The sequence below is a fragment of the Pseudophryne corroboree genome, chromosome 7 (genome assembly GCF_028390025.1).
Source record: "Pseudophryne corroboree isolate aPseCor3 chromosome 7, aPseCor3.hap2, whole genome shotgun sequence".
Taxonomy (NCBI): domain Eukaryota; kingdom Metazoa; phylum Chordata; class Amphibia; order Anura; family Myobatrachidae; genus Pseudophryne; species Pseudophryne corroboree.
In genome coordinates, this window is record NC_086450.1 from 266,916,260 (window position 1) to 266,932,865 (window position 16,606).

The 16,606-nt window shown below is 45.1% G+C and overlaps 1 protein-coding gene and 2 pseudogenes across 1 annotated transcript in view; 2 read left to right on the forward strand and 1 right to left on the reverse strand.

The window, feature by feature from the left end:
- The window catches only part of PFKL (phosphofructokinase, liver type), an 800,878-nt gene that overhangs the window by 550,269 nt on the left and 234,003 nt on the right, over positions 1–16,606 (forward strand). The window lies entirely within an intron of this gene.
- LOC134946734 (5S ribosomal RNA) lies at positions 4,377–4,495 on the reverse strand (annotated as a pseudogene).
- On the forward strand, positions 6,246–6,364 carry LOC134946746 (5S ribosomal RNA; annotated as a pseudogene).

Genomic DNA, 16,606 nt, shown 5'->3' on the forward strand with positions numbered 1-16,606 from the left:
ACCACCGTATTTGGAGAAAATATGTGTCTTGGTGTGAATCCAAGAAGGCTCCTACGGAAGAATTTCAGTTAGGACGTTTTCTAAATTTTCTACAAGCTGGTGTAGATGCGGGCCTAAAGTTGGGCTCAATTAAAGTACAAATTTCAGCCTTATCGGATCTTCCAAAAACAATTGGCCTCCCTTCCAGAAGTTCAGACTTTCGTGAAAGGCGTGTTGCACATCCAACCTCCCTTAGTGCCCCCAGTGGCACCGTGGGATCTTAACGTGGTGTTGCAGTTCCTTCAATCTCATTGGTTTGAACCTTTACAGAAGGTAGAGTTAAAATTTCTCACTTGGAAAGTGGTCATGCTGTTGGCCTTGGCATCCGCAAGGCGGGTGTCTGAATTTGCGGCCTTGTCTCACAAGAGCCCTTATTTGATCTCCCATGAAGATAGAGCAGAGTTGAGGACTTGTCAGCAATTTCTGCCAAAAGTGGTTTCGTTGTTCCACTTAAACCAACCTATTGTGGTGCCAGTGGCTACTAACGCCTTGGTGGAGTCGAAGTCTCTCGATGTGGTCAGAGCTTTGAAAATTTGTCCCCAGAACGGCTCAGTTTAGGAAAAAGGAGGCTCTGTTTGTCCTGTATGCTCACAATAAACAAGATTGGGGCTCCTGCTTCCAAGCAGACTATTGCGCGCTGGATCTGTCATACGATTCAGCAGGCTCATTCTACAGCTGGATTGCCGTTACCGAAGTCGGTAAAGGCCCATTCTACCAGAAAGGTCGGCTCGTCCTGGGCGGCTGCCCATGGGGTCTCGGCATTACAACTTTGCTGAGCGGCTACTTGGTTGGGTTCAAACACCTTTGCGAAGTTCTACAAGTTTGATACCCTGGCTGATGAGGACCTCATGTTTGGTCAATCGGTGCTGCAGAGTCATCCGCACTCTCCCGCCCGTTCTAGAGCTTTGGTATAACCCCATGGTTCTTGATGTGACCCCAGAACCTCTAGGACGTATGAGAAAATAGGATTTTAATACATACCGGTAAATCCGTAGAGGATGCTGGGCACCCGTCCCAGTGCGTACTGTATCTGCAGTTTTTTGTTACGTTTCAACACATGTTGTGTTACGTTTTTAGTACGCCTGTTGCTGACGTTGTTCATGCCGTTGACTTGCGTTATGTTGAATGCCATGTTGTACGGCGTGCTTGAGGTGTGAGCTGGTATGTATCTCACCTTGGTTTAACAATAAATCCTTTTCCTCGAAATGTCCGTCTCCCTGGGCACAGTTCCTATAACTGGAGTCTGGAGGAGGGGCATAGAGGGAGGAGCCAGTTCACACCCTTTGAAAGTCTTAAAGTGCCCACATCTCCTGCAGATCCCGTCTATACCCCATGGTTCTTGATGTGAACCCAGCATCCTCTACGGACTAAGAGAAAAGGATTTACCGGTAGGTATTAAAATCCTATTTTTTTATATAAATTTTACATTTTAAAGTGATTACAGTCACAACTTGTGTATTACAGTGTGAAAGTGATTATTTATCATGTCTAAGAGCGGCAAAGGGGAGGAAAATACACTCACAGCAGCACCGACACTCATATCATGTTTGTTATGTAAAGCTGGCTTAACCTCTCAGGATCTGGTTCAGGATGGGTTGTGTGCAAACTGTTTTAGCTTTCACCAAGGTCTCTTGAAAAATTCAAGGCAGACGCAGATGGAAGTTTATCCCCAATGGGCTATGGTTGCACAGACATTATCCAGTATGAGCGGATAATTCCAACTTCTGCACCAGCTATAGGTTACACTATTAACCCTTATATGCAGCATTCCACCTGCGGTTTATCATCCAGCAGGGGAAGCAGTAGCCTCTCAACAGAAACAGGCTGAAAAACCAGTGGTAAGTAAATCATTTAGACATGAAACAACATCTTCACAGTCTACACATGTTTCAGATGAGGATTCATTAGAGGAAGAAGACTCATTACACTCTGGTTCTGCATATGAGGATGAAGAAGAAGGTCTCAGCTCAGTGGACATATCTGAGTTGATTACTGCAATGAAATCCATTTTATCCTTAGAAGAATAAGCAGAGCCTGTGTTAAAATCCAAGGCACCTGTATTTAAACATCCCAATACAGTTAAGACTGAGTTTCCTGGATCAGAACAGCTGACGGAAATTATGGAATAGGCTTGGGCTACCGCCAGTAAGAAATTTAGAATTCCTAGGAAATGAAATTCCAATTATCCTTGTCCGACTGAGGACTGTTTAAAGAGGGAGGTAGCCCCTAAAGTAGATATGCATGTAATTCGCTTAGGGGTATATTCAATTGAGGTCGAACTTTTTTTGGTCGAATCCAGATTCGACATATTCAATATTTTGCTAATTTTTTTCGACAAGTCAATAAATTCGACTTGTCGATAAGCACGTGGATTGGCAGAATAGCTGCCGATCCACGTGTTAATGTCGAAAACCGTGCCAAATCCGACAGGTTTTGGCCCCCTTTTCGACCATCTCAGTCCGACATCAAAATGATGTCTGACTGAGATGCGGACCCGGAGGAGGCGAGGGGGGGAGCCGCAGGGAGACGGGGGGACAGCCGGCGGCAGCCAGAGGAGATCAGCGCTACAGTAGCGCTGCAGCTGGATGTCACTAACCAGCCCGCCCTCACGGCAGCTTCCATCCAGCTCCAGCATGTTGCTGGAGCCGGGTGGAAGTGCCGTGAGGTCGGGCGGCTGAGTGACATCCTGCTGCAGCACTGCTCCGTAGCGCTGGTCTCCGCTGGCTGCCGCCGGCTCGCCCCTCCCTCTCCTCCTCTGGGTCCCATCTAAATTCGACTTGAAAAAGTCGAATTTTAGATGGGATTGAATAGGGGTTGTCGGATTTATTCCGACAAATACATTTCGGAATGTATCCGACTTTAATTGAATATACCCCTTAGTGCGAAAATCTACATTACCTCTTCCTTCAACATCATTAGATGATGTCACGGATAGGAGAGTAGATGGTTTGCTAAAAAAAATGTTTCCCTGTCTGGGGCAATCCTAAAACCTGCCATGGCTTCAGCCTGGATGGCAAAAGAAGTGGCTGCCTGGGCAGATGCATTGGAAGGGGAAATTTCAATGACATCTAGAGAGCAGAAATTCCATGTGGCACATATCAAATAGGCTGCAATATTCTTGGAAGAAGCCGCCTTAGATATGGGTACTATTGCCTCACAAGCATCAGCCTCAACAGTAGCCGCTCGCTGAACAGTTTGGCTACATCCCTGGAAAGCTGATTCAGAATCCAAAAAAGTTTTGGAGGTTTTACCTTTTACTGGAGATATTCTCTTTGGTAAAGAGTTAACCAGTATTTTGGAGTTAGAAGCAGACTCCAAGAAAGTTAAGTTTCCTTCTACTTACAAATTTAAGCCTAAAATTCCACCTTATCGGCCATTTCGGTCTCAAGGAAAAGCAAAAGGAAAGGGTGATAGTGAACAGTCCCAGTATATCAGGTCTGGTAAGACTAAAAAGCATTGGGCAACCATAGGACCGGCTTCTAAAACTGAAGATAAGCCTCAGCCTGATGGTGCGGGCCTCCACCTGGAGGACCCCAGGGTGGAGGGCCAACTTATTAATTTTGCACAAATCTGGCAGCAGTCTACCGCGGATGCCTGGGTGCAAGAAGCAGTATCTCATGGTTATGCATTTGCTTTCAGGAAAAACCCTCTTCAAAGGTTTTTTTGTACCTGCCTGTCTTTGTTCAAAACGAAGGCCAGGGTTTTGCAAGAGGCAGTTCAGAAATTGCTTCAGCCAGGAGTAATCATTGCGGTTCCTCCTGCACAATGAGGATAGGGTTTCTACTCTTAAACAAAAGAAAATAAATCTGCACAGGATATAACGATTTCAGTTCAGTGAATTTGAATTTGAATTAAACCAACATAAAGGCCTACTAACACTAATAAATTCGGCAAATGGTTGGTGGTGCTCCAGGAAGATAGTTATAACAACTATGAAACAACAAGTATGGGCCTTTGAAAAGAACAAAGGACCAAAAAAAGGGGAAACTATATGCCTTTTCCTGGGCACACTTGAGAAAAATTGAAATGATGAAATTATTAAAATTAAATTTTTATTAGTATATACTTAAGAAAAAACGAGAGCTGGCATCAATGTTTAAAGAATATGGATGTTGCCAGTACCAATGTACCTATTTTAGGCAAAATTGTGTTATTAGTGAGCGAAAATAAATGAGCCCTCAACCATAAAGAGAATTATTCATACATATCCTCCATGGAAAAGAATTTGGATGATTGAGGCCACTGCCTCGATTCCAGTATAATCTGACAAATGCTATGGACCTAAGATCAAATTGATGTAATGAGTCCCAAATAGCTTAGGCTGTTGGAGAGTAAAATACCTACGGTACCTGGTATTCCCTGGTGGTTCCCCATCCAGGTACTGACCAGGCCCTGCAGTGCTTGGCTTCCAAGATCAGACGAGTTTGGGCATACTCAGTGCGGTCTGACCGTAGGTAAATTTAGTCTCCTAGGCGCACCGTTTTCCAACTGTGTTGGGACCCAAGATCAATCACAAAATTGAGTAAATATCTGATAATGTGTAGTCAGGGATGAATGCTGGTAATAATGTGATGGACATGAGAGATTTTTGGTACTGGGAAGTCTTATCGATAGTGTTCTGACTTCTGACAGTGATTCTGACTATGTAGTTCTGAGATAAATACTACAAAATAAATATTGATTACATAAAGCAATATGAATTATATAAGGTCGGAGATAAATAATACTGGTGATAATGAAACAAACTGATGAATTTTATGCCCAGTCTGGTCAATGGTGATCTAGGATCAAATACCAACACTGACTGTACGATCCTTGGATTGATATTAAACAAGTCAGATATACTCCCAATCAGCCTAAGAAAAATGAGGGCTAGATAATGCCCTCTCTGATTGCTCAGAACAGTAAAAAATGTGTCTATAGTATAGTAATTGTCAGTGATAATCAGTTAAAGCATATGATAATAGAAAAATTCATTGTCCATTATAAGAGGGTTACTTCTCCTCCACTCCCTCATCCAGTAATAGGGTACAAATGGGAAAAGAGGAAATTAAGCATGATAATCATAACTATATAATGGAATAGATGTATGTATCACAAATTGATCTTGCCACTTTTCCCTATTAGAACGAAAAATATATGCTGGACCCTGTGGAGAAGGGAAATTAGGAGGAACCACGGTTTTGGGCAAGGAGAGCCCGTTTTCGGCTCAGAGCCGAGGGCTGTCTTACCCTGACCACTATAGGAGACCCTCAGATCAGTGGGCATGCAGGAATCGAGTGTGGAGGCGGCCGCGGTCCGTGAAACCGGAAGTTTGGGCGCCGGGACCGGAAGTGACGTTCGTTTCGCTCCGAGAGCTTGATCACATGATCGCCGGCGATCCTCGATTCCTGCGTGCCCACTGATCTGAGGGTCTCCTATAGTGGTCAGGGTAAGACAGCCCTCGGCTCTGAGCCGAAAACGGGCTCTCCTTGCCCAAAACCGTGGTTCCTCCTAATTTCCCTTCTCCACAGGGTCCAGCATATATTTTTCGTTCTAATAGGGAAAAGTGGCAAGATCAATTTGTGATACATACATCTATTCCATTATATAGTTATGATTATCATGCTTAATTTCCTCTTTTCCCATTTGTACCCTATTACTGGATGAGGGAGTGGAGGAGAAGTAACCCTCTTATAATGGACAATGAATTTTTCTATTATCATATGCTTTAATTGATTATCACTGACAATTACTATACTATAGACACATTTTTTACTGTTCTGAGCAATCAGAGAGGGCATTATCTTGCCCTCATTTTTATTAGGCTGATTGGGAGTATATCTGACTTGTTTAATATCAATCCAAGGATCGTACAGTCAGTGTTGGTATTTGATCCTAGATCACCATTGACCAGACTGGGCATAAAATTCATCAGTTTGTTTCATTATCACCAGTATTATTTATCTCCGACCTTATATAATTCATATTGCTTTATGTAATCAATATTTATTTTGTAGTATTTATCTCAGAACTACATAGTCAGAATCACTGTCAGAAGTCAGAACACTATCGATAAGACTTCCCAGTACCAAAAATCTCTCATGTCCATCACATTATTACCAGCATTCATCCCTGACTACACATAATCAGATATTTACTAAATTTTGTGATTGATCTTGGGTCCCAACACAGTTGGAAAACGGTGCGCCTAGGAGACTAAATTTACCTACGGTCAGACCGCACTGAGTATGCCCAAACTCGTCTGATCTTGGAAGCCAAGCACTGCAGGGCCTGGTCAGTACCTGGATGGGGAACCACCAGGGAATACCAGGTACCGTAGGTATTTTACTCTCCAACAGCCTAAGCCAGGCCTGGCCAACCTGTGGCTCTCCAGCTGTTGTGAAACTACACGTCCCAGTATGCCCTGCCACAGTTTTGCTACTGGGGAGTGGTAAAACTGTGGCAAGGCATGCTGGGATGTGTAGTTTCACAACAGCTGGAGAGCCACAGGTTGGCCAGGCCTGGCCTAAGCTATTTGGGACTCATTACATCAATTTGATCTTAGGTCCATAGCATTTGTCAGATTATACTGGAATCGAGGCAGTGGCCTCAATCATCCAAATTCTTTTCCATGGAGGATATGTATGAATAATTCTCTTTATGGTTGAGGGCTCATTTATTTTCGCTCACTAATAACACAATTTTGCCTAAAATAGGTACATTGGTACTGGCAACATCCATATTCTTTAAACATTGATGCCAGCTCTCGTTTTTTCTTAAGTATATACTAATAAAAATTTAATTTTAATAATTTCATCATTTCAATTTTTCTCAAGTGTGCCCAGGAAAAGGCATATAGTTTCCCCTTTTTTTGGTCCTTTGTTCTTTTCAAAGGCCCATATTTGTTGTTTCAGGGTTTCTACTCTAACATGTTTTTAATCCAGAAGCCAAACGGGTCTTTCCGGCCCATACTCAATCTAAAAATGCTGACCCAGTACATTTGGGTACCTCGGTTTCATATGGAGACCTTACGTTCCATCATTTTGGCTATGGAACCAGGGGATTTTAAGGTATCCCTGGATATACAGTATGCTTACCTGCATGTTCCTATGGCCCTGTCCCATCAGCGCTATCTCAGGTTCACTATCCTCCAACAGCATTTTCAGTTTCAGGCTCTGCCATTTGGACTGGCCACAGCCCCCAGAGTATTATCCAAAATTATGGTTATTATGGCATCTTATCTCCACCAGCAGGGGATAAGAATATTTCCTTACCTCGACGATCTTTTAATCCTGGCACAGTCTCAAGAATTGCTTCTGTGTCATCTGCAATAGACAATAGAGTGTCTGCAGAAGCACGGTTGGCTCATAAATTGCTCAAAATGGTCTTTGGTTCCGTCACAACGGATGACACACTTGGGGGCTGTATTGGATTCAAGCCTTCAGAGAGTAATTTTAACTCTTACCAAAATAACCGACCTTCAGTTAAGGATACAGGAGCTTCTACACAGTCAGAGTATCCATTCACGCAGCAGTGCGTGTGATGGAATTAATGGTGTCAACATTTGACATAGTAGAGTATGCTCAGTTTCATTCAAGAGGCCTCTGCAACATCTGATGCTTACCAAGTAAAATGGGTTTCATCAGACAATAAAAACGCAGACTATGGTTCTTCCTCTGGAAGTAAGGAGGTCTTTAGCTTGGTGGCTACAGACAGCCCATCTGGACAAAGGGAGACCCTTTTGAATATCAGATTGGGAAATTCGGAAAACAGGTGCCAGCCTTCAGGGTTGGGGAGCAGTGTCAGGTGCTTCCAGGGGCAGTGGACCAAGGAAGAAAGTTAAGTACAAAAGATGGATAAAATCCACAACAAACTGCGCTCAAACCCTTGCTGTAACTATGTGCCTGAATAATGTTTAATCAGATGTTATAATACAAATTGTAAAATGCTCACCACTGGTCAATATTTGCATATGCTATAGTGATTACACAATGAGAGAGTTTAAGACAAACGTAATTTATTGAAATGCTTGCACACTTAATAATGAATAAAGCTGCACTTCTAGATCTTGGATGAATCTTAATGAGATCAGTAGGTGCCTGGGGATTAGATAGGCACTGACATGACCTCTAATATGGGGGGTGGTGGGGTGGGTTGGGGTCTCAAATTAAAAGTCCCGGTTCTGGATAATGTCTCTGCTCACTCTACTCGTAAGGTAGGTCCATCATGGGCAGCACAGCGTGGTGCTTCAGCAGAACAGATATGTAAGGCAGCCACATGGTCTTCCATTAACACATTCATTAGACATTATGCCGTTGATACCTTTGCTTCTCATGACGTTGAATTCGGGCGAAGGATTCTCCTGTCTAATCAGGAGCGTCCCCACCACTAAATTGCTTTGGGACATCCCAATGTATCCTGTGGATACCCTGTGGACCCTGCAGGAGAAATACACTTTATGGTAAGAATTTACGGTATTTCTTCTAAGTCCACAGGTTCCACAGGGATCCCACCCTGACGCACCTGATTTTAGGATCCTTTTACTCACTAACCTCTTCCCTCTTGTACGGAAGGGTGTGCATGTGTGTTCTTCTTGCCTGATTAGGGCTCTACATGATACTCCTGCCTTAAGATTTGGAAAATAACTGATTTGTCTGAGCCAGGAGGCAGGGATATATGGTCTGGCCCACTGCATGCTGGGAGGCCAGAAAGCTTTGACCGATTGGTGCATGTCGCTCAACCATATCCCAACGTATCCTATGGAACCTGTGGATTTAGGAGAAATACCGTTATCAACGGTAAGTTCTTACCATAACGTATATTTACTAGGCCAAGTTCCCTTAATTTGATGATCAGTCTCCTATGAAGCACTGTATCGAAGGCTTTTGCAAAATCTAAATAGACCACATCCACTGATTTTCCCTGGTCAAGATTATCGCTCACTTCCTCGTAGAAGCTAATTAAGTTAGTTTGACATGATCTGTCCCTCACAAACCCATGCTGGCTCTCTCTAATAATCTTAGTATTTCGTAGATAATCCTCTATGCTATCCCTCAAAATTCCTTCCAATATTTTACCCACTATAGAGGTTAAACTAACTTGTCTATAGTTCCCAGGATGGTTTTTAGATACCCTTTTAAATAATGGCACTACCTCAGCTATACGCCAATCCTTCGGTACCATACCTGATCTAATTGAACTATAGAAAATCAAGTATAAGGGTCTTGCTAGCTGTGACCTAAGCTCCATAATAACCCTCGGGTGAAAACCATCTGGGCCTTATTAATCTTTATGTTGCTTAGTTTCTCCAGGGCTACTTCCTCACTTAAACAAGCATCTAGCCAAGCATCATTACCTTCACTTTTGTTATGTGCTACAGGTACACCACCGATAATCCAGCACCCTCGGTTCTGGCACTGTGCCGGACTATCGGTTTTGCCGGATTATCGGTTGTATTGTCGTAGGAGGTGTTGGCGGCACCCTTATTCCCCCCCCCCCCCCCCCCCCGCAGCCTTATTCTGCTGTGAATGCCTCGCACTGCCTAACTCCAAGCCTGCAGCCCGACACCTCGCCCAGCAGCCGGACTACCCGCCCGCAGCCTATCTGCACACAGCCTGACTCTCTCCCTACTCCACCCCCTGCGGCCTAACTAAGGTTACTGCTGTCTATCTAAACCCTCCCGAAGCCTATCTAAACCCTCCCTTATCTTAATTAACACCCACCACCTAACTTCCCACGGCACCTGATGTGTCTGGATTAAAAGAGGTGCCGGAAAATCAAGGGTCTGCCTGTACTATCACCGTCTTATCCTCCCTGGTGAATACTGATGAAAAAAAATTGTTCAGTATTTCCGCATTTATTTTGTCATTTTTTTATCTTGTAATACTGGAATGACTCCTGCCTTCCGATAGATTTAAATGCTTTGAAAGGCACCTTATTAAGCCACATTGGTTTGCGTTTAGTACTCCGGCTTTTACTGCCCATGGGAATGAATTTGTGAATATTGCTATCAAGCAAGTCTTTTTAAGCAACCTTTCAACATTTCCGATGTGTCTTTACCATGAAACAAAACTTCCCAGTCAATGTCGTTTAGTGCCTGTCTCAGCATATTGAAGTTAGCTTTTCTAAAGTTTAATGTTTTGGTTGATCCCTTATAGCTATGTTTCGTGAAACTAGTGTTGAATGTGATCATATCGTGATCACGGTTTCCCAAGGTCTCCCTAATTGTAATGTTTCATACAATGTCCACATTATTGGTAATAACTAGGTCCAGAATATTTTTTTCCTCTAGTTGGGTCCTCGACTAATTGAGACAAGTATTGATCCTTTAATGTGTTTAGGAACCTGTTGCTCCTAGCTTTTACACATGAGTCGTTACTCCAATTTATATCAGGATAGGTGAAATCCCCTATCATTAGGATATCCCCCATTCCTGCAGCTTTTTTAATTTGCTGCAAGAGTTGTTCCTCCTCATGGTATGCTAATATCTGGTTGTAGCACGTGCCAATTACTAGTTTTTTTGCTTCAATGCCCCCACTTGTGATCTCAACCCATAGCGACTCCACGTTATCTCCAGTCCCCTCGTAAATAACGTCTATTAAGTTTGGTTTTAGAGATGGTTTTACATAGAGATATACCCCTCCTTCCCTTTTGGTAGCCCTATCCCTCCTGAAAAGTGAATATTCCTCCAAATTTGAACCCAGTTGTGAGAGTTGTCCCACCATGTTTCCGTAATACCTATATCATACTGAGTTTTTGATACAAGCCATTCTAATTCCCCCGTTTTACCTGATAGGCTTCTTGCGTTTGCAAGCATACATTTTAGCTTAATTTCTCTTACGTACTAGAGGATGCTGGGGTCCATAGTAGTACCATGGGGTATAGACGGGTCCACCAGGAACCATGGGCACTTTAAGACTTTAGTAGTGTGGGCTGGTTTCTCACTCTATGCCCCTCCTACCAGACTCAGTTTAGAAAATGTGCCCGGAGGAGCTGGTAACAGATAGGGGAGCTCCTAGAGCCTCTTTGGTTTTATTTATTTTTTTAAGACAAATTAGGCACAGGGAGGCTGCTGGCAACAGCCTCCCTGCTTCGTGGGATTTAGGGGGGGAGTAGTGTCACTAATGGCCACTATCTCCGCTGACAGGACACTGAGCTCCTGAGGGTGATGATCGTTAGCCCCCGAGGCGACCGCTCACTCCCGCAGCACGCCGCCACCCCCTAACAGAGCCAGAAGATCGCGGTGGTGACTGGGGTACCAGCGACCCGACAAGCGGGGAGCCGGTGCATACTCAAACCTGTTTGTGGTACCAAAACCGGATGGTTCGGTCAGGCCCATTTTGAACCTGAAGTCGCTAAACCCTTTTCTGAGGGAATTCAAGTTCAAAATGGAGTCTCTAAGAGCAGTGATCTCAGGGCTGGAGGAGGGAGAGTTTCTGGTGTCCTTGGACATCAAGGATGCGTACCTCCACATTCCGATTTGGCCGCCACAGCAGGCTTAACTCAGATTTGCGCTGTTGGACTGTCACTATCAGTTCCAGGCACTGCCGTTCGGCCTCTCCACGGCACCGAGGGTGTTCACCAAGGTTATGGCAGAGATGATGATTCTCCTCCACAGACAGGGGGTGAATGTAATTCCTTATCTGGACGATCTGCTGATAGAGGCAACTTCCAGGGAAAGGTTGTTGCAGTCCATTGCTCTCACAACTCGACTGCTCAGGGAACATGGATCCTGAGTCTTCCAAACTCACATTTGGAGCCGACAAAGAGATTGTCTTTCCTGGGGATGATCCTCAACACGGAAGTGCAGAGGGTATTTCTACTGGTGGAAAAGGTGTCGATGATCCAAACTATGGTCCGGGATGTCTTGAAGTCTACCCGGGTATCGGTTAATCAGTGCATTCGCCTTCTGGGGAAGATGGTTGCCCCCTACGAGGCTCTTCAGTACGGAAGATTTCATGCACAGTCCTTCCAACTGGATCTCCTGGACAAGTGGTCGGGATCTTATCTGCAAATGCACCAGAGGATACATCTGTCGCCAAATGCCAGGATTTCACTCCTGTGGTGGCTACAAATACCTCACCGTCTAGAGGGCCGCAGGTTCGGGATTCAGACCTGGATCCTTCTAACCACGGATGCAAGTCTCATAGGTTGGGGCGCAGTCACCCAAGGGGAGACCTTCCAAGGAAGGTGGTCAAGTTTGAAATCCATTCTTACAATCCACATTCTGGAAATAAGGGCTGTGTACAACGGTCTTCTACAAGCGGCACATCTTCTACAAGATCGGGACATTCAGGTGCAGTCGGACAATGTAACGACGGTGGCCTACATAAACCGACAGGGCAGAACGAAGAGCAGAGCTGCAATGTCAGAGGTAAAAAAAAATCATTCTCTGGGCAGAAAGGCACACTTTGGCGCTGTCAGTAATCTTCAGTCCGGGAGTGGACAACTGGGAAGCGGACTTCCTCAGCAGATACGATCTCCATCCAGCAGAGTGGGGCCTCCATCTGGAGGTTTTCATGGAGGTGACAAATCTTTGGGGTGTATCTCAAATAGACATGATGGCCTCCCGTCACAACAAGAAGCTTTGGAGGTACTGTTCCAGGTCAAGAGACCCGCATGCGGTGGACGCCCTGGTGACTCCGTGGGTGTTCCAGTCAGTGTTCGTGTTTCCTCCACTTCCACTCATTCCAAGGATTCTAAAGCTCATAAAGAGAACAAGAGTTCAGGCAATCCTCATTTCTCCAGACTGGCCAAGAAGGGCTTGGTACGCAGATCTTCTGGATCTACTGCTGGAAGAGCCGAGGCCTCTTCCTCTTCGGGAGGACTTCCTGCAACATGGGCCGTTTGCTTATCAAGACTTACCACGGCTACGTTTGACGGCATGGAGGTTGAACACCAGATATTAGCTCGGAAGGGCATTCTGAACAAGGTTATTCCTACCCTGATAACTCTAACAAATACCCTCTTGCGCTATATTAGAAATATGATATGGCTGAAAAGTCCAATAAATCAAACTCTATATTTTATAAATATTTTTTTACATTTATTTATATAGAAGAAAAATATTACTTCACAAAATAAAGAGCTAGACTGGTCTTGGTATTAACAGTAAAATCTTATACAATATTATAAAATGTTATACTATAAGGAGGTGGATCTGAGTATATTCTGTGCACAGAAGTGTATAATGATATGTGCAAATAAAGCTCAGTCCATGAGTTCAAATCAGTTGGTAAAATCAATAGCGGCTGCTGTTAGAACCCGTATAGCAATTGTGTCCATAAAAAGTTACTGTGTCACAGTTCCTTAATCAGATGCTGCCCAGTAGTGAGTGATGTGCTACATACAGACCGCTCCACACTGGAGCCTTACGCGTGGCTTCCACCAGCGATGTCGGCAAGGGGGAGTCCCAGTATCGAATGAGGTGGTCTCTGGCTGCGGGAAACGGCACCTATGCTGGCGCCTGCTGTTTACAATATTACCCGACTTCAAGGCTCTGTGAGTCCACACCTCTCTGTGAGGCGTGCAGGCACTAGCGTGCTGTCTCTCTCCTCCCAATTTCAATCAAGCCCGAAGCGTGGCGAGCGAAGCGAGCCCCGCGAGGGAATGCCTTTTTACAATTGGGGGTCTCAGATGACAAAGCTATCCACACAAATCACAAAAATGCAAAAACATGGTGTCTACCTTTTTCATGTCGACCTTTTAACCCTGTCGACCAAATGTCTGTCTAACATATGGTGTCTATCTATTGACTAACTAGACACTATTTATCTTTTATACTGGAACCAGTCAAGGGCTCTGCTGCAGCTTATTAAAATCATATATATTTGCATTTTGGGCATGTGACCACTAGGATTTGTTGGTGATAATATATTAGCGCCTGATGAAAGTTTTATTCCTACCCTGAAAGGATTAACTAAATTAATTAAAGGATTAGGCTAGGAAAGGATTAACGTGTAAACATTACCATCGCATTTGGAAAAAGTGTGTATCTTGGTGTGAATCCAAGAAGTTTCCTACGGTGGAGTTTTAACTGGAACGGTTTCTCCTCTTACTGCAAGCAGGTGTGGATATGGGCCTGAGTTTGGGATCCATTAAGGTCCAGATTTCGGCCTTATCCATTTTCTTCCAGAAACAACTGACTTCCCTCCCTGAGGTTCAGACTTTCTTGAAAGGGGTTCTGCACATCCAGCCTCCCTTTGTGCCACCTACGACACCCTGGGATCTTAACGTGGTGTTACAGTTCCTCCAATCGGATTGGTTCGAGCCTCTACAGGAGGTTGAGGTCAAGTTTCTCACATGGAAGGCTGTCACTTTGTTGGCCTTAGCTTCTGCTAGACGTGTGTCGGAGTTGGGGGCTTTGTCATGTAAAAGCCCCTACTTGATCTTCCATGAAGATAGAGCTGAGCTCCGGACACGTCAGCAGTTCCTTCCAATGGCTTTTCATATCAACCAACCTATTGTGGTGCCAGTTGCTACTGACTCCTCAATTCCGTCAAAGTCCTTGGATGTTGTACGGGCTCTGAAAATCTATGTGAAAAGGACTGCTCGTCACAGAAAATCGGACTCTAAGCAGACGATCTCTCACTGGATCAGGGACACTATCCAGCATGCATATTCTACGGCAGGATTGCCGTGTCCAAAATCTGTTAAGGCCCACTCTACTCGTAAGGTGGGTTCTTCCTGGGCGGCTGCCAAGGGTGTCTCGGCTTTACAACTTTGCCAAACGGCTACTTGGTCTGGGTCGAACAAGTTTGCTAAGTTCTACAAGTTCGATACTTTGGCCTCTGCGGACCTAAAATTTGGTCAATCAGTTCTGCATGAGCCTCCGCGCTCTCCTTCACGTTCTGGGAGCTTTGGTACATCCCCATGGTACTAATATGGACCCCAGCATCCTCTAGGACGTAAGAGAAAATAGGATTTTAATGACCTACCGGTAAATCCTTTTCTCGTAGTCCGTAGAGGATGCTGGGCGCCCACCCAGCGCTTCGTGATCCTGCAGTGGTTACTTGGTTCAATACTACTTTGTTCTTGGTTAAGTATTCTTGTTCAGCTGTCGCTGAGTTTTCAAGCTGGTTACCTTGGTTTGCCTTGTATGTGTGTGTGAGCTGGTGTGAATCTTGCCACTATCTGTGTTAAGTCCTTCTCTCGAAGTTGTCCGTCTACTCGGGCACAGTTTCTAGACTGAGTCTGGTAGGAGGGGCATAGAGGGAGGAGCCAGCCCACACTATTAAAGTCTTAAAGTGCCCATGGCTCCTGGTGGGCCCGTATATACCCCATGGTACTTATATGGACCCCAGCATCCTCTACGGACTACGAGAAAAGGATTACCAGTAGGTAATTAATATCCTATTATTTCCCTTGCCCGTTTTGTTTTAATGGTATCTTATCATTATTTACCGGTGCCTTTCTAGAATTACACTTACCGACTGTTATTCTCCTCCCTCCCTTTCCACCCCCATCATACTTAATACAGCCTTCCTTACTACTATCACTATTTGACCTATTAAGTCTTTCTACCCGGTCCGCGATGTGCCGTACCCGAGCACCCGGGAGACAAGAGACTGTACGGCGATCACGGTCCCGGTAGCAGATTTCCCTGTCTGTCTTTCTGATAATAGAATCCCCTACCACCACAATCTAACTATGTACCTAACTATCTTTTCTCTGACGTCCTAGTGGATGCTGGGGACTCCGTAAGGACCATGGGGAATAGACGGGCTCCGCAGGAGACTGGGCATTCTAAAAGAAAGATTAGGTACTATCTGGTGTGCACTGGCTCCTCCCTCTATGCCCCTCCTCCAGACCTCAGTTAGAATCTGTGACCAGCCAGAGCTGGATGCACCTAGTGGGCTCTCCTGAGCCTGCTAGTAAAGAAAGTAATTGTTAGGTTTTTTATTTTCAGTGAGATCTGTTGGCAACAGACTCACTGCTACGTGGGACCGAGGGGAGAGAAGCAAACGTACCTGTTCACAGCTAGGTTGCGCTTCTTAGGCTACTGGACACCATTAGCTCCGGAGGGTTCGAACACAGGCAGAGGTCCTCGGTCGTCCGTTCCCGGAGCCGCGCCGCCGTCCCCCTCGCAGAGCCAGAAGATCAGAAGTTGGTGATGAAATCGGCGGCTGAAGACTCCTGTCTTCATTAAGGTAGTGCACAGCACCGCAGCTGTGCGCCATTGCTCCCACTGCACACCACACACTCCGTTCACTGTAGGGTGCAGGGCGCTGGGGGGGGGGGCGCCCTGGGCAGCAATAAGAATACCTTTGGCATAAAAAAGACACATAATACAGTCTGTGACTGTATGTGTGTAAAACCCCCGCCATTTTTTAGTCAGAAACAGCGGGACAGAAGCCCGCCGCTGAGGGGGCGGGGCCTTCTTCCTCAGCACACCAGCGCCATTTCTCTTCACAGCTCCGCTGGAAGGACGCTCCCCAGGCTCTCCCCTGCAGTCTCCTGGCACTAAGAGGGTAAAAAGAGAGGGGGGGCACATAAATTTAGGCAAAAGGTGTATTTATACAGCAGCTATTGGGAAAAATTCACTTCTGGTAGTGTGTATTCCTGTGTTATATAGCGCTGTGGTGTG